This window comes from Stegodyphus dumicola, chromosome 5 (assembly GCF_044657685.1).
Source record: "Stegodyphus dumicola isolate Sdum_Otavi_A_Nest chromosome 5, ASM4465768v1".
NCBI lineage: Eukaryota > Metazoa > Arthropoda > Arachnida > Araneae > Eresidae > Stegodyphus > Stegodyphus dumicola.
Window position 1 is genome coordinate 104,203,522 of NC_140772.1, and position 22,982 is coordinate 104,226,503.

The 22,982-nt window shown below is 34.5% G+C and overlaps 1 long non-coding RNA gene across 1 annotated transcript; it reads right to left on the bottom strand.

The window, feature by feature from the left end:
• Positions 1-5,280: 5,280 nt before the first annotated feature.
• LOC146997188 (uncharacterized) lies at positions 5,281-14,703 on the bottom strand. The gene is made up of 2 exons (XR_015041003.1): positions 14,608-14,703; positions 5,281-5,423 (listed from the first exon to the last, which is right to left on the bottom strand). It is a non-coding gene; the product is annotated as an uncharacterized LOC146997188 (long non-coding RNA).
• Between the last annotated feature and the right edge of the window lie 8,279 nt (positions 14,704-22,982).

The window sequence follows — 22,982 nt, forward strand, 5'->3', positions numbered from 1 at the left end:
TAATCTTCATGTTAATTGCTTAGAAAACTAAACTATTCTTTTTATGCAAAGATCTTGATAGATTCACGCGTGTATTTAAAATTAATTATCGTAGCTTAAATTTCACCGCCTTTCGAGAAATCCGTTGAGATGTGTTGACAGTTACAGTCAGAAAGAAAATTTGGGAATCAGTAGAATAGACTTAGTTTTTCAATCTGAAAAAGAGTTTTCGATATACTGTAAAAAAAACCTAAATTTGTACAGCACAGGAATATTTTCTGGAATGCGAGTAAGAGGCATGTGCGGCTATAACAAGTTAGGACGCTCGGCCCGTATTCGAGAGGTCCGAGGTTCGAGTCCCGACGAGGGCACTGCTCATTTTTCATGTTTACTGCTTTCAAAATAACCTAATGTCTCTACTTGGCAATGATTATTATTACTATGTATTCATAGTTTTTGTATAAAACACATTTATTGTATAGAAGAATCGGAGTCTTTTTTTCATCGATTTCTAACATTTTTTTTGTGCAAAAAAATTTATCATTACTTTAAAACTATTTGGAAAAACTAGTTGTTGCATTTGGATATTCTTGAATTCTAATACGCGGCTTTTACCATCAAGAAGTTTCACCTTTCTTGTTCTACCCGTTACTATTGTACTTTTCAGCAAGACACATATACACACATAATATATATATATATATATATATATATATATATATTTTTCATTGCAGTAGCCTATTTTACCGATTTATCGCAAACGAAAGCAGTTTTGTGAAATACACAATGATTCCTAGGAGAGAGAAAGCGTTGTAACAATATGCAAAAAAAGGTCTACTGGATAGTTATGTCTAATAATATTATTTCAGACTTTAAAATATATGTAAGTATTCATTTGAATATATGTGGCTGTATCACTTTATCACTAAATTTATAAACAGTTGCTCTTATAAATTAACTGAAACAAAAGTATATCATGTCATTATTGAGCGACGATCATATAAAAATGGCTGCTGATTAAGTTCATTTACTTCATTTGCGGCTCTATATTTTATACGAATTCCAACAAAGAAGTGCTACAGATGCTTGTCGAAATTTGGGGGAAGTTTTTGGTGGATATATAATTTCGAAGAGAACGTACAGGAGATTTTTTAAAAAAATTTGAAGCAGGTGATTTTGACCTTAATGATAAGCCACGCTCTAGGCGATCTTCGACCGATGAGGATGCTGTCGAAATCATAATAGAGCAAGATCTTTTTCTGACCACATAGGAGACTGCCGAAAAGCTTAATTCAGCTCAACAAAACTTTTCTGACCATATTCAGAGACTAGAATTGCTCTATAAATATTCCAGATGCGTACCTCATGAATTAAGTAAAATGAATTGACATGACCAACTTGACATATGCACATGTCTGATTTTTCAAAACAAAAACGAACCTTTTATGGACGGTTGATAACGGAAGGCTGAGTGTCGAAACGTATGAAAACATCGTTAGGAAAAGAGCACACTGTGAGCCGCCTGTATAACATCTAAACTGGGTTGGAGGATAACAACAGAATGCCGTGTACATGGTGGGACGTCCAAGGATGGATACATTACAAGGTTTTGAAACCTAAAGATAAGCTTAATTCGAACAGGTACTGTCAGCAAATGGACGATATAAAGAAAGGAGTCAAAGAAAGGCGATGTTCAATAGGAAGTACAACATATTGCATCATGAAAACGCCACCACATGTAGTTTTGGTGACTCGTCAGAAAATCGCAGAGTTAGGTTGCGAAATTCTGCCATATCCAGTATACTTCCCAGACCTATCTCCTTCCATCTGTCATTTGTTTCTCTCCTTGCAGTATTTACTAAAGGCAAAAGACTCAAAACTGAAATAGATGTCAACCAAGCATTACTTGAGTTTTTCTCTTTTAGTCATATTTTTCAAAAATGATATTTACAAATTGCCATTACGCTGGTAAGAAGTCATAAGAAAAGACGACAATTATATTTTACAATAGCTATTATTAGAGGTATGAAAAATGTATTGTTTTCTTTCAGTTCGCAAACAAATAGAAATTTTCGGCTGAACTTATATATTGTTATACGCACATAAAGCAAGGGATGCAATTTCTGAGCTTCGAAATGCCTCTTGTGGATTTATAAAAGAATATACAAATGAACTTAGAACTAGGTGAGGTTGAAGCTTAGAACTAGGTGCTGGTTGAAGAGGGAATTTTCTGAAGCTTTGAGCAGGCGAGCTTATCTGCTGATAGAAAACTAGTTACGTTACAGTCAATGATAACTAGCTCTCTCTCTGTAGGACGTCCTGAAGCAAGATAGTCTACTAAATATGTAGTAGTTATCTTTGATTTTGATGAATATGTAATATTTACTTTAGAAACAATTCAGACGAGTGGATGAGATCTCAAAAAACTTTTCAATTACCGAAAAGTTACCTCCCGTTCTGGATGATAAGTACAGTACCTGAGCATCACCGATTACGCCACGATACCACAGTCTGGTGGCGGCATTTGTTCACTTTTAAGCGTCAAAGTCACAGACGCACAGATATGGTCATAGCATGCTAATCTGATAACAGGCTAATCGGAAAACAGTTAAATATTCCAATGAATGAGATGAATGTTATTCGAGCTGTGGCACTACTTTGCACGTCTGTATAGTAGGAGGTACTATGACGACTGAAAACTATCTGGAAGAAAATCTTAAACCCACACTGTAAAAAAAAATCTGTAAAGTTACTAAGAAAAGTCGTGGAAACTGGGATGCCATGGATTATTTGAGTAATCAAAACAGGAATTTTCTTAGTAACTTTACAGAGATTATACCTGTAATGGTTACAGATGTTTGACATGTAATGTTACAGGAAGTTATTCTGTAGGCATAACAAAGTTTTTGTATGTTGATTACCGAAGCATATGCCTGTAAAGGTTACAGATCTTTGGTCTGTAATGTTACAGGAAATTATCGTGTAAGTATAACATGTTTTTCATATGTGATTTACCAATGTAAACATCTGTAAAGATTACAGGAAATAATAGTGTAAGTAGATCGTAATTTTTGAATGTGAATTACTAAAGGGAATATTTGTAGATTACTAGTGTTCTGCTTGTAAGGTTATTGCAAGTGATTATGTAAGAACATGTATTTTCATGTGAAATTTTAAAGGATATATATGTAAAAGTTGCAGATAATTTACTTAAAAGTTCTTCCAAATAATTATGCATATAGAACATATTTGTCTTATACAAAATACAAAAATGATGTATTCCTAAATATTAAATATTTTGATTGTAATATTACTATAAATAATTACACATGTAGAACATATGTTTTATGTGAATTGTCTACAGCTACTGCTTGTAACAAAATATGCTGCATTTATTTATTTGTGGGGAAAGGGAAGTTATGTAACTTTAAATATTAAGTTTTTTTTTTTTAAGGAAAAATACCTTAGATTTTCTAAAAGATATACAACATTTTCTTTCAAAATATTTCCAATGTTAAAAAGAAGCTCAAATTTTATGTTTTTCTTACATCTGCATTACTTTCCTTTATTGAATTTTAAGACATCTCAAAGTTACATATGCATCACGAAATAGCTGGAAAAAAAACTTGTGTATTAGACTTAATGGTTTTTTGGCAATAAATTAGTAATGTTCTAGAATTCCCCCGCTGAACACTGGTAGTTCGGTCCGAGGTTCAAATCCCGCAAATGGGCTGGTTGTATGGGTATTTTCATGGTTTTCTCCATGTGTATCATGTATATAAGTCAGTTTCCCTTCGAAAGTCCTCCACAAAGGCATTTCTCCACTTAGGCAGATAGTCCTAGTGTGTTTTGCCATACTTAAGTAAACTAAACCAAATCATTCTCCTTATATCCAACAGTGTAATCTAAAGAGACTGCAATTGGATATGATTACAGTAAAAAAATATTTTAATGAAATTGTTTCAATAAACAATTCTAAATATTTTTTTCAAATTCTAAAAAAAATTACTTATGTAACTCAACAATGAACTTAAATTCAGTTATCACAAGTTATCCAAAATTATTTTCATGCTTAATTGCATTATTCATTTTAATTACAACATATAATTCTTTTAGGCATAAATGCTTTTTAATCTCTTCTGCTACTGACCATTAATTGAAATAATAGATTAATTAATCGGACAGTTGTACAGGTATTTTCCCAGATTTAAAACTTTATTAATAACTTACATTCTTCTCATTGAATACAAAATTGAAGAATTAGTTAGTCCTAAATTTAATTTTTCAAGTATTCCTTCTACTAAAACATTTATTGCCTACAGGCAGCCAGACAGTAAGCTGAACACTAGCATTTGGCTCTAGATTTAAATCCTAGAGAATGGGCTGCCTGTGTAAATGTTTGTGTAACATGAAGTTTTCCTTAAAATATTCCTTTCCTTGGACAGATGGCCCTCTCTTGCTTTGTCATATTTCAAATAATCAATTCAAGCATTTAATGTAGATATGACTTCACAACTTCGTCCCAAATTCTAACTGAAAAATTGAACAGAATCCCCTGATACTGTGTCTATAATACATGATGAATATAGAATGATCTTAAAAATTTAAGGAAGAAAATATAATGTATTTGGAAATGCCTTGATCCTATAATTATATTTTTCTCTGCTATGCCTAGAAAATTAAGAAAAGAATGTAAAAACTGAAGATAAAGAATTCAGCATTAATAATTGATATGATAGTAGTAATAAACTAAAAATTTTTTAATGAAAAATTGATAATGCATAATGGCTCCTTAAAATTTTAATTTTCTATCCTACTATTAATGGAACTAATTTAGCACTATAATCAAAATGACTCAGATTTTCTTTCTTTAACTGATGTCAAAAATACGATGATTATTTCAAAATTCCTGTGGATGATTGAATTGTTCTCAAAATTTTCTATTCATTTATTAAATGGTTCAGATTAATGTTTTTGTTATCATTATTTCAAACGACTTTTTAAATCTTCGGGAAAAATGTTTAAATCTTCATTCAACAAAATTATATTTTTAGATAGATTTTTATGGAATAAAAAATTCTGTAAGATAGTATTCATTCACACAAGATATTAACTTAGTATTTGCTCATTACTTTACAAGTATTCGATGAAGTCTTTTAGTGTAACATACAGGTTACATAAGGAACCATTTCATTTTAATGTAATATTCCATAATCATATATTTTATTTCAAAAAATATCATATTTTGAAAATATTGGATATTGCAATGGATTTCGACTCTTTATTCCAATACACAGAATATAGAAACAAAAATAGGTTTATTTTTATTTGAAAACTATCCAAAAGGAAAATAAAATAAAAAATAGGTAAAATTTATATTATTGTTATTTTTAACTAGTTGTGAAGGTGCAGTCCTCTTCTTCTTAGGATTCAAAGCATGGCTCCTAAATAAAGAAAAAATCACATTCGTTAGAAGTACATAACATATTCTAAATTTGTTATGTGACATTTTAATTTAGAATCTCTTCATAATAATTGCATGCACTTGCACATATTCCAAATGATTTAAATCTTTTTTTTAAATTAAATAATTAAATTGCGAACAAGATTCCTTTTGGTCCTTTCATGAAATCATAAATTGCATGTATCATCCATTTTTGAAGCAAAAACAGTACAAATTTAAATAATTCATTTTGCAGAAAATAATTTGAGGTTTATTAGATATTTACTATATTTATTTGTAATATAAAATAAATCTGTAAAGTAGTTTTAATAATGATCAGATTTTTTTTAAGATTAATTTCTCTAGAAATTGAAATGTATTAAGGTAGCACTTCTCAATCTGTGGATCATACAGCTTGCCCTCATGGTCCTCCGAAGTTTCCAAAGGAGACAAAAAAATTTAGTTGAAAAATCTCAGAGTTTAAAAAGTTACATATGACAATCATCTATCACCTTTTCTCGTAAGATAGACATTTTATGAAATTTATTATTGGTTACCCTACTTACAGACTTCCCACTCAGTCTTAGCAGTAAAAGATGGATTTAAAGCACTATAACTGTGGTACTTACCACCATATATCCAAATATACTATCATATATCCACTAAGACTGTGGTCTTACCATCTTATATCCAAATATAGAAGAGCCATGCAAGAATTACAAATCATCCTTCTCATTAATAATCTTGAAATATTAGAAATATAACTTTTCTTCAATGGACTTAATTATGAAATATAACGGATTTTAATTATATATTAAAATATAAGTGTACTAGTAGTGATATATGCTAAAAAATTGCTTTCGAAGGGAACAGCAGCAAGGTGATTCACAAATTATGATAATTCACATAATCTCTATTCGAAAAAAGTTTAAGAAACGCTGAAACAGGAGAATAATTAAATTATGGTTAATACTGGTAATTTCAGCCATATGCTTTAAGCTTGATGATCAACATTAAAAAATTCTCAGAAAGTGTTACTACTAAAAAAAAACTACTTTTCCACATAATATGAACTTATACGTAACAGCATTTAATACTTAGCTCACTGGCAAAATATACAAAATTTTGAAATGCAAGTATATATATATAAGGCCAATAATATAGTTATCAACAATTAATGCATGAACTCCAATACTTACACAATTAACAAACACATGAACAATGATGTTACATGCATTCATCCTCTGAATTAACTAGTCAGTTTGGGTATTTTCTATCTTAGATGTCGCAAAAATTGATCGTGGATTTAATATTTTAAATGTTCCTCTCATAGACATTTTAATACTTGTATTTTTTACATAGAGTGTCATCTTTAGTTTTACAGATATTCATTTGTTCGTTTATTACGATTAAGTTTTACAGACAGAACAGATGATACCTGATTACATTAAGTGGTATTTAAGACAAACTTACTTACTGGTACTTAACACAGTTGCTAGAAAAATATTACATAGTGAAAGACAGGGTACAAAGTCAGAATCTGAAAACTTATTGACTTACACTAAGCTATTTAATGCTTGAAATATTTATGATTAGATAATATCTTTTACATCATCAATATCTAACAGTGATATGATATACTTTAAGTATACAGTAAAACCACTCTATAACTTTTCCATAATTTTGTACAATTTTGATATTTAATGGAGGTGGTTACTTCACAAAGCATGATTCTCAGTGATAATTAATATCAATGTTTGTATCACCAGAATACTTGACATAATCACTTAAAGAGGTATAGTTGCTAAGGAAGGTTTTTCTATACTTCAAACAATGGTTTACATATTTTAAAAAGTATATTTTTCTGACACTGTTATTTAAAAAGTGTATAACTCCTTCTACTCTTAAGCATAAAAATTTGAAATTTTTATGCTTAAGAGTCATTCATTTAGTTGTAACTTACAGAAAGATATCTTAAATGCCTAAAATGTTTTAATTTATGAAAAACAGCAGTTAGAGTATATTGAAGGGTGCTCCCTGTATTATCAAGGGAGCGCAAGTTTGTGCAATTCTCTGATGTTTTCTTAAGTGAAAATAGGTCGATGTGTACATGGATAAAGTCAAGGGAGTGCGCGATGCCAAGTTTGTACAATTCACAGATTTTTTTTAAGTGAAAATAGGTCGATGTGTACATGGATACCGAGTACGTGCAATCTGTCTTCGTGTAGCGGCGGTTTTGGCACACAAATTGTCGCTACACAAGCCAAAATAACATGGTCAAAGAATTGCACAAACTCGGTATCCATGTACTGCCAAAAATCGCCAAATTTTGCCAAGGGGCACCCATAAATATGCTTTTACCAAAACAAGCTTTAAGGCATACTGTCAATTACATTTTAAATTCCAGTGATTTTTCAACGCTAGTTCAAATACTCTAAGCATATGTTTGCATAAGTTACATAACTTTTGCGTCAGCAAAATTTATAACTTAGCAAATATGAACTATGAAAAAAAAATATTTGAGCTTACCTTGACCCTTGGATTTACTAAATCTATGACACTTTTAACGCCAAAGAAATTCGATGACCGAAAATACGCGATGATTTATTTAATCTGGTTTTAAAATGGGTCATTTTAAGTTTGGCTATATCAACAACATATTACTCAGTATTGTTGGATAGTGAATTTGTAATTCTTTTTCATTTTATCAAGTAGTTCTTAAAAATACAACCAACGATTAATTAAAACCAACTGCAATTCAAATGGATACTCTTTGTCAAAAAGGAGCAGTAGAACTTATTTTAAACATTCAGCAATAAATAGTTTTCTGAATATATTTTTTAGCGTAACGGCAGTTTCAAACATAATAAAGAGAACAACATTCATTCTAATGAGGATAATTTTGAAAATAATTCACATTAAAATATATCTGAAAGAGATTTTTAAATGAAAAGATGACACAAAATAATTATTTTCAAAAAATACATGTTATCTCAGATATAGAAGAAATTTGGCATTGAGCTGAGTATTGAAATTAATATATGCAACTGACGTATCAGTACTAATATTTCCATGATTTGATATTGAATGCTATAACTATTAAATATTAGCAAATGCATTTTATAATGAACTTTGCACCAAAATTTATAGTAAATTTATATGTAAATTTACATTGTAAGTACTAGAATGAATGTTGTACCATTTTATTAATATTTTACTTTTCAACAAGCATAAAGGAAAAAATAGAATTTTTTTTCTTTAATGTTCCTAGTATGTTACATCATAGTTAAAAATATGTCAAAGTCACGGCATTTCGATTGCCTTTTGTAAATGTTGGTTATAATGTAACTTAATAGATGCTTTATAAGTTGGTAAAGACTGTCCTGGATTAAAACTATCTTTAACACAAAAAATAATATATATTGAATACTTTTACAAATATGTAATTGCTATCCGACTATATAATCTTTTAAGGCGAACTTATCGCATGTATTAATGAAATGATATTCCATTTTTAATGTATGTTAAGTTATTTTGTCGAATTTTTTAAATATATTACATTTATTTTTTCTTTTTCCTTGAGATTAATAATAACATACATAGTGTAATAATGCTCTGAAAAATATTCTAAAGCAGTTCACGCTGGGATTAATGATAACATGTATGGAATAATAATGTTACATCTGTCAACAAAATGAAAAATATGAATATTCTAACGCGATATGTTTTAAAAGATACATAAATATTTAACATGAGAATTATTAGACTATAGATAGAACATTAATATTAAGCTTATTTGTTTTTAAACTAACATATTAACAAATTTGTTTCTGTTTATAAATATGAGCAGTTTAACTGCAGACACCTGCAGATGTAACGAATAAAAGTTGTTATTTTACTAAATGGAACATAAACTCTGTGATTTGAACTCTAACAATAATTCAACACAGGTTTATTTAGGAGCATTAGAATTATAAGCTAAACATTAAAAGAATTTAATTATAGATAGTGTAAAGAACGTAACAAATACATTACATAAAATTAGTAAAATACACGTCAATGCCAATGATTTGAAAATTACGGAGTTCCTATGGTTCAAAACCATTTACCTCCTCATCAGAATTACTAAAAGCGAGCAGAAATGAGAAAAAATTTTGCATAAGTGAATTACTTGATGCACACTAGAGGGAGCCACTGGCTCAAGAAAGTTTAGGGATAGAGATGAGATAATAAAAACTTAAGAATCATAATATTTTTTAAAAGTTTTTAGGTTTTATAATTTTTTTGTATTTTATATTTTATACTTTTTTTGGTTTTTATAAATTTTTTATACACAATACAACACTAAAGCAGAAAGCGGAGAGGAAAGATTTTAAGATTAATAGGCTCATTGGCATGTGGCTTGTGTAGGATAGTGCAAATAATAAATATGAACGCGTTGAAAATATTCATAGGCAGATTTTAAAAATCTGCGGGAGATGTGATTCTATGCGAACAGATTGATAACTTTGCTTGAAGATCTTGGTTGCAGGTAGAGATGGTAATAAGCAATTATATGGCAGCTCGCTGAAGAGACTTCCTTCCTTCGTGGCGCGGGAGCTGGAATGATGTTGAGAGGGCGTGTCTTACCCTTTTAGATGGAGGGTAGATGCCGAACTCTCGGCCAATCACGGCTCTTGGTCTCTTCTGTGAGCTGCGAATAGTAGGATCGTAGGCTGGCATCTGCTGAAGTGCTCGGTTATCAATCTGTTCAATTTTGAGGAATAAATTTTGACTATGTTTTTTGATAAGGTAATCAACAGGTTTAATGTTAAGGTCCGAATGAATCACATCTGTACGGACGTACCAAGCTGCGTTTAGGGCCATACGTAAGGTTTTACTTTGAAAAGATTGAAGTTTTTTCACATGAGTTTTTGCAGCAGTACCCCAGATTGTACATGCATACATAAAGACAGGTCTTATTATGGAAGTATAGAGAAGGATTTTGTTTTTAATTGACAGATTGCTCTTTCGAGCTAAAAATGGGTAAAGTTGGGCTCTGGCACCTTTTGCTTTGTTGAGAACATTTTCAATGTGAAGGCGCCAGGTTAATTTTGAATCAAGTACAACTCCTAGGTACTTGTAAGAGTTTGACCAGGGAACATAGTCGTCAAAGAATTTAATATTAATGGAAGGGTACGGGAGGGGGCTACGTTTGAATATCATAGCAGCACATTTAGCAACATTAATTTTTAATTTCCAAGTGATGAGCCAGTGCTCAAGGCTAGAGAGATAACTCTGAATGTTTTGGACTAAGTTTTCCAGGCGTTTGTGTTGAGCTAGGATGGCCGTATCATCTGCATAAAGTGCAAGAGTGATACTTGGTGATTTTGGTATGTCATTTATGAAAATGTTGAACAAAATTGGGCCTAAAAGTGACCCTTGGGGGACGCCGCTTAGTATAGGACGGGGTGTCGAAATGATAGAATTAACTCGTACAGAAAAAGATCTATTAGTGAGGTACGAATTAATTATATGAATTAAATGGGCCGAAACGTCAAGTCGTATGAGCTTGATAATAATTCCTATATGCCAAGTCCTATCAAATGCTTTGGCTATGTCAAGAAATAAAGCGCCAGTAAGCATTTTGTTACGAAACCCTTCGTGAATGAACTCCACTGTCCTCAGCAGCTGGTGCGTGGTGCAGTGTTTTGCTCGAAATCCAAATTGTTCATCAATCAGAACGTTGTGATTTCGGAGAAAATCATTCAGGCGTTTAAGTAACACAAACTCGTATATCTTAGATAACGAGGATAGGAGGCTGATAGGTCTATAATTTTGAGGGTTAGAAAAGCTTTGGCCTGGTTTTGGAATAGGCACAATAAGTGCTTGTTTCCAGCTTTGAGGAAAATAGCAATGCTGTATCATAAAATTTATAAGCATTACTAAGAAAAATAGATAATGGGTGGGTAAATTTTTAATCATACGATTAGAAATAGAGTCCATACCAGGGGCTTTTTTGGGTTTGAGCTTGGTAATGTATTCACTTACCTCGCTCATGGATGTATATTGTATTTCTCTCGCAAAAGGCGAGGAGAGGAAACGTTCAACATCCTGTGGGAAAGAACTTGCGCTGTTCGCAAAAATTCCTTCATTATGTGGTGTAAATTGAGTTTGAAGAGAATCCGCAATTAATTCGGATTTCTCAGCGTCTATGTGAGCCACCACTGCGTCCGTAGCTAAGGACGGAATGTTAGATTTGTGTTTGCGTAGGCGGGCTGATGCGCGCCAAAGACTGTTATCATTGGTCGTTAGGGACTGAATGTAATTCGTGTATTGTGATTGGAAGAAATGGTCACATGATGCCTTGATCTCATTTTGGAGAGCACGGAGTTGAATTTTTAAACCAGGATTTCTATTTCTTTGCCAAAGTCTCCGTACTTTATTCTTTTCTTTAATTTTGAGTTTAATTTCTTGAGGTAATTTACGAAAATTGGGTCTGAGGGTGGGTTTTGATACTTCCTTATAAGTATCTGTTAAAATGGTCGTTAAGTGATCAACTGCCGAGTCTATATCATGGCTGGATTTAATTTCAAGGGAGGGCAAACTTTTACTTTTAAGTTTGAAACTAAAATTGTCCCAGTTTGTAGAGACGAGTGCCGGAGAATTTTGATTAAAGATAGTACAATTAAGGTCTATGATTACGGGGTTGTGATCTGAGGATAAACAATTTTCCACAGTCACGTGATATCCAAAAGGGATGTTTCGAAAGAGTGCCAAATCGATGAATGAAGGGGCACCCCGTGAACCATATCTAGTAGGGGAATCCGGCGCAATAACTTTAATTTGGGCGCACTGAGCCCATTTTAGAAGGCCACGACCAGCAGGGTTTGATCTATGGCAACGCCAATGCTGGTGGTGACAATTTAAATCACCAGCTATGATTAGATTGTTGGAAAAGGTGAGCAATTTGTTAAAATCAACCACAGGTAAATTTCCACCTGGTGGAAGATAGGCAGAGATCATTACAAGGGAGGGCGAATTTTGAATGAAAATTTCGATGATTGTTGCCTCGAGTTTACTCATACTCGGAGTGTCAATTCTTTTGTGTGGTATTGAATTTTTAATATAGACACATGTGCCACCATGATAAACATCACGAGTATTAGAAGCTTGTCTGTCATTTTTATATAATGCATAATTTGCAAGCTTGGGAGCTCTCCCTGGCTGGAGTTTGGTCTCTTGGACAAAAATAATGTCAAAATCTTTCTCTTCCACATAGTCTCGAAACTCATGGAATTTGGATAGAATGCCATTTGCATTCCAGGTGCATAGTTTTAAGTTTTTCAATCCTTTCAAAGTATTGAATTTTACTGACTGGGGATATCAGAGAATTGGAGAGTAATATAACTCTCAAAGATATAGTAAGCCGCGTCAGCACCAGATGGAGCCACTCTGAGCTGCGGTAAGGCGTTTTTGAATGCCAAAAGAAGTCTGCTCTGGTCAATACCAGGTTGGTTTGAAATTTGAATAATTGCCAATAGGATTTCGGTGCAATTTAGCGTCGAATTAGCTCCTAAGGGGACCGATAAATTTGGAAGAATTTGGGGTGCAGCTTGTTGCATACCCGTAAGGGCAGCAGAGTATGATACTCCAGGGCGAGTATTATTTGCACTGGGAGTGTGTGCAGCCGGCAGAACTGGAAATGTATTATGTTGTAAGTTAAATTTGTTTGTGTTGTCAACGGTCTGACTGGGTTTGGTGCTTGGCCTTGGAGGTTGTCTGTTTTTGGAGCCTGGGAACTTCGGGCAGGAACGCCAGTTAGCAGCATGGTTTCCCGAACAATTTGCACATTTGTTCGGCTCTTCAAATGGTTTAGTACATTCTTTGGCTTGATGCGGCCCAGCGCATCTGACGCATCGTCTTGGTAAGGTGCAGACTTCAGATGAATGAAAGAATCCCTGACAACGCCAGCATTGGGAGGGACCTTTCTGACCTTTGAAGTGTTCCATGGATACCTCAGTTCCAAGGAGCTCGGTTATGGAATAGATTTCTTCGGCTTTGAGGCTGTTGAAGATTTGTAGATAAAAGAGAGGCATTGGCATTTTTGTCTTCCATTTCTTAAGTTGAGAGATCTTGTGGATTTTGAAGCCAAGCACTTCAACCGCAGTCTGCACAACGTTGAGCGGTGTATTTGAGGGTAATCCCCTAATTACCACTTTAAGTGGTCTATCTGATTTGAGTGTGTGAGACTTGAATTTAATATTATTGTCTGTGAGGAATCTAACAACTGTTCTATAGTCTGTTTCGTTAGTAGTTGTGAGTTTTAGAAAATCAACGTTTTGTTTGGAAAGAACAGTTGGTGCGTGTCGGCGAAGCTGATTGAGGAGAAAGAACCAATCAGCTCGCGGTTTTATGAAAATTGGAGGTGGTGCTTGAATTTTTGGTGTTTGAGTGACAGCCGGCTGCTGCGTCGAGTATTCAGTGTTATCAGAGTTTATGTTTGTGAAAGAATTGGATGTTGTGATGGTTTCATTACTATTAGTGTTGGGAAGTGTTTTTTGGCAATTAAATGTTTTGGAGGAACTACAAATCCTTCGTTATCAGTTGGTCTGGTTCGTTTTTTAGAGTCAGTTTTAGGATTTTCTTTTGGAGGATTTTGATTGGCTGGGGATGAGGGTGGATTTGTATTTTGAATTTTAGGGTTAGAATTTTGAGTGTTGGAGTCCGAATCAGGGGTTTTAGAAGTCTTTTTACATTCTTTGAAGAATTCCTCTTCAGTGGCAGGGAGGGTGAATAAATTTATGCCGAGTTTAGAACATAGGGTATGTAGGGAAAATAAAACTTTCTCACCCTCATCCTGTAACTGTTTGATCATCTGGTCCTTATTCGGAGTGTCCGTTCGCTGTAGTCGCTGGATGTCGAAAATGAGGTCTGTGTGCCGATTCTTTAGTGAGTAAATCTGGATCGCGCTCTTGGATAGCTCTAGCGCTGAAGGAGAGGCAGGTGGAGTAGTTGCAGATATTTCCATTTCAGTTTGTATCATCAAAGGTGGTGGAGAAGAAGGTTGATTGCCCGCTGGCGGCGCCGTATTCAGGATACTATTCGCTTTGACATTACGGAGCTCAGAGCTCGTACGTCCGTCGCTGTTAGCAGCCATCGCTCATCCTCATCAAAATACACGTCAAACACTATTTCGAACTTACCTCGACCATAGCAAAAATAATGGCTAACATGGCGACTATCGTTGAACTCTCCCGCTAAGACGCTGTTTTTCCACCTTCTTCCTGATTGGTTCTTCTCTCTCAGCCGTTTTAAGCCACGTGATCACACGCTACGGACAAAATCCAAGCAAAACTTCTTGAAAAACTCCTGTAGAGTTTACAGTTTCGTTTGGTTCTGTGTTCGTTACAGGTATTTCCTTCGTAATTGTTCGCATTTCTGTAACTATACAAGACTTTTGTCTGTAAACTTCGAGGTTTTTTTTTACAGTGCATTGGGTGGCTGTACGCTGCAGTCATTTAATCTTATGGAAAGAAACGCGAAGTCCGTCGACGTGAAATTATTATCCAGAACAATAAATGATATCTCAACATAGAATAAATTTTCGAGAATTAAAGTATTGTTCTCATGGGTGGCCATCCCCATCAAAGTTTTGAGATGCCCTTAAGAATACGCTATCTCTGCTTGTGTATCGAGCTGGAAAATCCTTATTAGAGGAATGGCAATTACTGCCTTTTGGGGTTCTTGACCACTTAAAGGAATGAAACGTCACTGAAGGGCCTGTGTGAACATCAGAGGTGGTCTAATCATTTATATCAAGAAAAGTTTCTCTTGTTCTCATAGCATACATCACTAAATGTTCAAAATGTGGGTACATATATGAAGGATTAGAAATACATATAAATATGTAATTTGTTTAGTGTAATATTTTTGTCATGAATGCATAACCAAGCTGATACTTTCGCTCGAAATTTTCAGTCACAAAGCAGTTAATATAATAAACATACCTTCCAGCTTATGAAGTCTAAAAAAGAAGAATTTGAAGAACAAAAGACAGCAAAAGAAGGTATTCGTTAAATGCGATTTTTCTAACTGAGATTCCCAGCATGTTACTTTCAAATACCTGTTGTTTAGGGAGTGGCATATGACCATCGACAGTGCATTGATTGATATATTGATGCCAGCTAGGATCACACTTTCAGAATTTGAGTGGCTATGAGTGAATTAGCATTTTTCTAACCAACTTAAACAACAAGTGAAACTAAGATGCTACCATGTCTACATGACATCTGACTAGATTTAAGCTGATGGCCTAAAATCTAGAAATTTGTGAAATATGGAATCTCTAAAATCCCGACAATTCCATATCTCTGTTTTCATACTGCATTTATAAGGCTATCTTCATTAAATGAAATGTGGAGTTTTATTGTATTTTCATCACATTTATCAAGAGAAATGAACTGATGAGTGCTGATGAAATGTTTAATGAGCTCTAGGAACATACAAGATTATTCAAAATTAAGTAATCATACTTCACATGAGCACGATTCTTTACTTAGAATGTGTTAATTTCATATACATTAAATGAAAAAGGAAATTTTTGAATATGATATTAATTGTCATCAAAATGTGGTTGCACTAAGCCACGTTTTCTAACGTTCACTTCCAGTATGTTGAGTTCATCGCTTTAGAAATGACGGCATCCTGAACTTCTAATTTTTTAAATCTTGTACCAGCTTTTCCGTTGGGAATATATTAAATGTGTAATACTGATGCTACATTTGCCTACAAACAGTGGCGTAGCAAGCATAACTCGCGCCCGGGGCAAAATACCTTTTTTGCGCCCCCCCCTCACAAAAAAACTTTCAGTAATATAATGTATAGAATATATTCCTAATAAGAAAATAATGTAATTAATAATAAAATGCCGAATCTGCCATAAAATACTCAAAAATATATTAAGAATAGTCACTACCTAACTACACTAGCCTTGGATTCGGAAATGCATCTGTGTCGGCGGAAAAATCAGACATACGACGATCTAGAATTAGTTTAAAACGTGTTATTTATTTTACATATTTATATAAGTGTTTTTAAAAAGTACAATTTTTAAACAATTAAAAGTTTAATACACATTATAGATAAATAGATATGTGGCAACTTGCCTACTATAACTCAACTCGGCCAGTCTGGTAACCCATAGCAACCAAAAATAAAATGATATTTATTCTATTCAATTTTTATTATTATTTAAGGATCTGTCTCAAATTATACTACCATAATTGGTGACCCGTATTTATTATGAATAGCAACCTTCAATGTTGCACGAATATGGTGTTTATATGTCAAAATTCTGAGCAACAGTAAGTTATCCAGTGTGATGAAATGCAACTAAGACATTTCACTTGTGATTTCAAGCGTTGTGCCGCATTCGGGTGAGTCAACATATTTCTGTCATAATTTCAACGGATATATGTATCGTCTGCTGCATTTGAGACGCCAATTTTTCTGATTTCAAGTACCAAAAAACTGTGTCACTATATACATATTGATTATTTTTCTATACATATTATTATTGTGCATATTTGATTGATCTAAAGTGGTTGAAAACGATGCTGCTTCACAAATGGCGAGAGTGGTTGTTAAGCCACCTCCTTTTTGTCGCCGAGACCCATTGTTATGGTTCATTCAATTGGATGCGCAGTTTAAATTGAGTCACATTACTGCCGACGAAACTCAATTTTATATTGCCATCGCCGCGTTAGAATCAGAGGTACTGCAATCAGCTCGTGAAATAATTTTGAATCCACCGGCGATGGACAAATACAAAACTTTAAAAAAAATTATTTTTGTTTATGAAGAATCCGAGGCAGTTAAAATCAAGCAGCTGTTGCACGATTTACAGTTGGGTGATATGAGGCCTTCTCAATTGCTGTCTAAAATGTCAGACTTAGCCGCCAGTAACGTAACGGATAGCATTCTTAAAACATTATGGATGAATAGACTCCCATCTAACATGCAAACGATTTTAGCGGCCAGTAGCGAGCCACTTTAAAATCTTCTCGAAATCACTGATAAAATTCACGAGCTAGCCATTCCAGCGCAAATACACTCAGCGCAGGCTCCTGGTCCAGGTATTGTGGCGTTCAGGCTCAAATTGATGATTTGTCCAAACAGGTTGCTCAGTTAGTAGCCATCCAAGCTGAACATTTTCAGCGCAACCGCTCCACATCACGTGGTTGAAATACACGTTATGAAACCACTGAGGAAACGTTATGAAAGCCCTCCTCCGGGTATTTGTTTTCACCACCGTAAATTTGGAAACAAGGCAAACAAATGCCGCCCACCTTGTCGTTATAACGACCAGGGAAACGAGAAGGACCGTTGCTCGAAGTCGTGAACGACAGCGGACGGAATTTTGCACGCCGTTTCGTCATCGAAAATAATTCGGGCTTAAGGTTTCTTGTAGACACCGGGGCTGATGTTTCTGTCGTTCCACCACATTTTTACGAACAAAAGCATCTTACCAAGTTACAATTCAAACTTTCGGTGAACACCTGATATCTGTCGATTTAGGATTGCGCCGCAACTTCCAATGGCCATTCATTATTGCTATTGTTTCAAGTCCTATTATTGTAGCTGACTATTTACAAAAATTTACTTTGCTTGTCAATCTTAAGAATCGCCGTTTGATATATTCCACAACCAACTTAAATTATCCGGGAGTAATTCGCAACAGTCAAGATTTGAGCATTAAAGTGATTTCGGGTAACTCCCCATGGCATGAACTTCTCAGAGAATTTTCTACAATCACGCGCCCAGTTATGGGTATTTCCGAACCTAAGCACGATGTACTACATTATATTGAAACTAACGGACCTCCAATTGCCGCTAAAGCAAGACGCTTACCTTCGTACAAGCTTAAAGCCGCCAAAGAGGAATTTCAATACATGATGGAACAGGGAATTTGCCATTCTTCAGAATGTTCATGGGCCAGTCCGCTCCATCTAGTTCGGAAACAAAATGGTAAGTGGCGATTATCGCCGATTAAATGCGGCTACAATTCCTGATCGTTACCCAGCCTCGCACATTCAAGACTGTATGCAAATTTTAGAGGGAAAAACTATTTTTACAACCTTTGATCTTGAGCGGGCGTATCACCAAGTGCCCGTTAACACAGCTGATATTCCAAAAACTGCGGTTATTACGCCTTTTGGACTATTTGAGTTTCGGATTATGGAGTGCTGCTCAAACTTTCTAACGCTTCATGAATCAGGTGTTAAACGGCCTCGACTTTTGTGTACCTTATTTTGATGACGTTCTTAATCGCCTCCTCTTCAGAGCGAGAGCACCTATCGCATTTGAAAACAGTTTTTGAACGTTTTCAAAGGTACGCTATCAGTCTTAATCCTTCCAAATGTGTTTTTCGCCAACCAAGTGTATCCTTTCTTGGTCATGAAATTTCCGCCGATGGCGTTCGACCCCTTCCCAAGTCACCGCTATCCACGATATACCCGAACCATCTACAGTGAAGGACTTAAGAAGATTTCTTGCTATGCTCAATTTTATCGACATTTCTTATCTCATGCAGCAACCATATAAGCATCTCTAAATTCTTTTTTGGTTGGAAGCAAGAAAAACGATAAACGTGTTATAACCTGGACCAAAGAATCTCGCGAAGCGTTCCAAAAATGCAAGAATGATTTAATTTCGGCAACAAATTTGTAGTATCCTTCCGTATTTAAGCCATTATCACTCTACGTTTATAAGGTATTTCTCCCGCTTTCCTAGCATGCCTTCGTGGTGTAGTGGGTCTGCACGCTGGGCCGATACTCCAGAGGTCCACGGTTCGATTCCCGGCGAAGACGGTTGCTAATTTTTCAGTCTCTCTTGCTTCCAAGTATCCTAATGTCTCTACAGTGGCGCCCAAACTAAAAGGGGTGTTGGATGAGGATTCTGCACACCCAGAATTTGGCAATTGGGTCCCCTAAAACCCCAGTCGCCCTTTAAAAAGGGGAGTATATAAGGTATTTCTCCCGCTTTCCTAGCGTGCCTTCGTGGTGTAGTGGTTCTGCAGGCTGGGCCGCCGGTACTCCAGAGGTCCGCTGCTCGATTCCCGGCGAAGGCGTTGCATATTTTTCATCTCTTCTGCTTCCAAAAATAACCTAATATTTCTACACGTTTACGCATCAACAACAGGTATAGAAGCAGTTTTACAACAGAACAATCAAGAATTATGGAGACCTCTTTCATATTTTTCTAAAAAACTCTGACCAGCACAAACCAGATACAGCACTTACGATCGCGAGTTATTAGGAACTTTTGAAGCTGTCAAATATTTTTGACATATGCTAGAGGGACGCATTTTCATGATCTTCACGGATCAAAACCCCTTAACGTATGCTTTTCAACAGCGTTCAGATAAAGCTTCTCCTGGTCAAATGAGACACCTAGACTTCATAGGACAATTTTCAACAGATATCCGTTATATTGAGGGTTCGCAGAATATTGCTGGAGACACCTTGTCTCGTACTGAAGAACTAGCTGTTCCTTCGACAATAAACTTTGCTGCCCTTGCGGATAAACAACACCGGGATTCAGAATTACAAACCTCTTTCGAAAAGCAAATCTTCCACCAATCTCAACTTGAAGCCTATGCAGCTGTCACCTGAAAAATCACTTTATTGTAATGTTCAGGATTCAAGATTTCAAATTTATGTTCCCTCCGGGTTTCGCCATGCCATTTTTAGTCAGTTACATCGTCTGTCACAGCCTGGCATCAAGGCTTCGAGGAAACTGATACAGCAACGTTTCGTATGGCCTAGCATGCGAAAGGACATAGCCAACTGGACATGTTCGTGCTTGGAGTGCCAAAGATCTAAAATTGTCAGACACACCACCAGCCAACTTAAAAAGTTTTACTTCACTTCCCCTCATCTCGCTTCAATCACGTGCACCTCGACTTGGTCGGGAACTTATATTTATTAATAATAATATAATACATGAATGCAATTAATTACTATGTATACATTTTTCTACCTTGGCTGAAGCAAATTTATCATTTACTTCATCGAAGTCTATCCTTTCAACTTTTTCTCTTTGCACACTTAAAAATGCTAGATAACTTAGGAGATCCTGTCCCATCGTTGATTGTAAATATGTGAAAATTTATTTTAATTTGCTGAACGAACGTTTATAGCTAGCATTTGATAATGAAATAGTAAGGAGTATTTGAAGTGCGACTCTTAGGTTTTGAAAAATATTTTCTCCATAGATCTGTAGTGGACTTTTAGGTTCCGTTTCTTTTCTACTGCGGAGTAACGGCATGCAGTCACATTCACTGCTCAAAACAATTAGGGGATATTGTGGGTTCGGTATGAAATAACCATATAATCGACAACCTTTTTGAACAAAAGGAAATAGAAGAGATTATAAAGGAAAATTATAACGTTTACAAAGTTGGGAATATGCAAATTTAGTCTGTGACGTCGAAAACTATGCGTTTTAGATAAGGAGTAAGGAGACACTTGCAGTATTCCTTTTGTAATAGGAGATTAGAAACAATTGACAAGCGTTGAATGCTTCTTAGCAGTGAATATACGATGTCTCAGCAAGATGACTTAGTTGAATCGGTAGCCAGGAAGGCCATCAGTCGTTTACATTAGAGTCAAACGCAATCCATTGTAGCGGAAGCGTTAGGATTTTCCCAAAATGTCATTTCCAGATTATGGAATCGGATTTTGAAAATTAAATATTTTTGAGAAATTCCGGACAAGGTCGTGTTATCGTTTTAAAATAAAAAGCGGGAGATATACATGCATTTCGTTTAAAGAAATAAAAATATATCTCTTCTTTGGAGAAATAAAGTGGTCAGAAAGAATGTTTTGGTTGATGTACTCAAACATTTTATTACACATTTTATCAGAAAAATCAAGAAAATAAATAATTAATTATATTACAAAAGTTATTAATTTTAAATATATTTTCCAGAAATCGATCAAAATAAAAACTGAAATTTTCAGGAAAATCTTGTTTGGAGACCATTTGGCGCCTCCTCTACGAGTGGCGCCCGGGGCATCATGCACCCCCTTGCCCCCTCCTCGCTACGCCACTGCCTACAAATCAGATCATCTCAAAACGCTATCTCATCTCTTGTCCAGAGACACCGATAAAGATTTTTGAGGAAGCAGGATTGTAGGAGATTGATTGCCGTTTAAGTTGTTTGTGTTACCATAGAAAATCACGTAGCCCGATTATAAGGAAAACTTGAACACTTTCCTGTTTATTGCATGCATTATTTACTTGCTATTTTTTGTTCGCAGTTTACAAATGTAAAACGTTTAAAATTAGAGCAGTCTTTATGAATAATCTTTATTTTAAATGGAACACTTTTTGTTTTGTTTCGTTATTACTGTTGTTGTTGTTAGAATGTATTTAATAAATAGGAATGCGCATCTCTCAAAATGTAAGCTTATTGCACGAAAACTCTGCTACGTGGATAACAAAATCGAAAAATATTTTTACTTAACACTAGCAGGAAATTATGCACTAGTCTCTGTTTTGTGTATTAATTATACTTTTATATATTAATATTTAAGGAATTCTCAATGTTTATTGAGAAAAGAAAGCATCGTAATGTGAAATGGAAAAGTGAGTCTCAGGATTTTGAAAATCCTATGATTTCCCCCTATTTAGAAATTTCACACCAGAATTCTTATTTTATTTTGTTTAAGCTTTCACCCATTTTCCATTAATTCATTTGTTCGTAATGTTGAGCAAAATTTAGATTTAGAATATTATTTCTGGTAAAACCATTGACAGTGTTAACCTAATCAGAAATGTTTAATCAGATTTTAATTTTGACTGCTTGATCGCTTTGTTTAAAGTTTTTTAAAGTTAAGCTGTAATATAAATAAGCTTGCATGGTTTATTTTCAAAGAAAAGTGTGATAAATTACTCGTATTTTTACGTAGAAACTTATTATTATCGAATCAGTAAATTATACTAATGAATTTATTGTTCTAATTGCCAACTGAAGTTCTTCATAAGCTAAATTATCAATAGCGGCTTCGTAAGTTATGGCATAAGTATTTGAATTTTTTAAATAAATAATGAAGTAATTAGAATTTATATCTATACAAATTATACTTGAGAGATCTAAAATTTAGATACTCATTTATTCTTATCTTTGAAATCTTAGCTTAGCAGCATTTTCAAAATAATCAGTATGGGTACAGTATTTATTTGATGAATGGAACTCTCAAGTACTGGCTATCAAGAAATTTTTGTCAATATGTGTGGGGTGATTCAATCTGTTTCCAGCTCCAACCTATTCTCCTAATCTGGTATAGATTTATTTCCAGTTTCTTCCAAACATTAAGGGTTCTGAAGTTAAAAATATCTGTTGTAAGCACCACATGACTTCCTTGCCACGGTCTTTTGCAATTAAAAAAAGGATACTATTAAAATAAGAGTTTCTACGCAGAAACAGGCAATTTGGCCAGCGGGCAGGAAGAAAAATTTTTCGATTCACAAATTTATAGTTTACTTTTAATCCCGCTCGATTAATTAATATGTT